The sequence below is a fragment of the Schistocerca cancellata genome, chromosome 6, assembly GCF_023864275.1.
Source record: "Schistocerca cancellata isolate TAMUIC-IGC-003103 chromosome 6, iqSchCanc2.1, whole genome shotgun sequence".
NCBI lineage: Eukaryota > Metazoa > Arthropoda > Insecta > Orthoptera > Acrididae > Schistocerca > Schistocerca cancellata.
In genome coordinates, this window is record NC_064631.1 from 533,095,537 (window position 1) to 533,096,691 (window position 1,155).

Below are 1,155 nucleotides of genomic sequence, written 5' to 3' on the forward strand. Positions count from 1 at the left end.
GACCCTAGCATCCAAACATTTATTACTAATAAATTTATTCAAATCCATAAAAACTGCACCAAGTCTGTTATAAATAATAATGAATGGTGTATTGTGCATAATAACTTAACAGTCATGGACATAGTCCATTTACAAATGCAATAACATTAAAAAAAGTTTAGAAGTAAAGATAAATTATACACAACAACATTAAAATCCTTGATTGAGTGCAAACATTTATCAATTAACAGTTGCTTTAATTTTGTCTTAAATATGTTTCCTTTTAACAATTTTCTATTATTTGACAATCTGTTATAAAAATTTTTTCCAGCAAAAAATGGACTGTGATCTGTTGCTCTTTTATTACTAAATTTTATGTGGTAATCCTCTCTTTTTCTTATATTATAATTATGGACTTCATTATTGATTACACTATGCTCCATATTTTCTTTTACAAACAGTATATTTCTGAGAACATACAATGAAAACACTGTTAGTATGTCATACTTAATGGAATATTCTCTACAGAGCTGATGCTTACTAATATTAGCTATTATCCTAATTGTTCTTTTCTGGGCCCTAAAAGACCTATCCATATATACCATTGGTATACCCCAGATCTAGATACCATATTGCAGGTGGGAGTGCATAATTCCAAAATAGATTTGTCTTAAAACAGGTTGCGCTATTGTGCTAGAAAGGCATTTTAGCAGGTAGGTGTTACAGGAGATCTTTTTACACATGTAGCTGATGTGCTTCTTCCATATAAGATGTTAGTCTACTATAACACCCAGAAATTTATGTTTATCAATTGTATCAAGTGATAGCTCTGGTTCTGTATCCACTTTGGTCTTGATTTATAATTTAGGAGAAACTGTCAGAATTTTTTTGTCCTTATTTAGTGCCAATTTGCTTTTGGTGAGATATTCTGTGATGAGGCTAATGGTCTCTGCATTAATTTGCACTGATAACTGTTTTGTAGAGCCCACCGTATGAAGAAGGAATCATCAGCATACTTTACTAGGTTTGAATTTTGTGGAATTATTATATCATTGATGTACACAATAAACAAAAAAGGCCCGATAATACAGGGTTATTACAAATGATTGAAGCGATTTCACAGCTCTACAATAACTTTATTATTTGAGATATTGTCACAATGCTTTGCACATACAT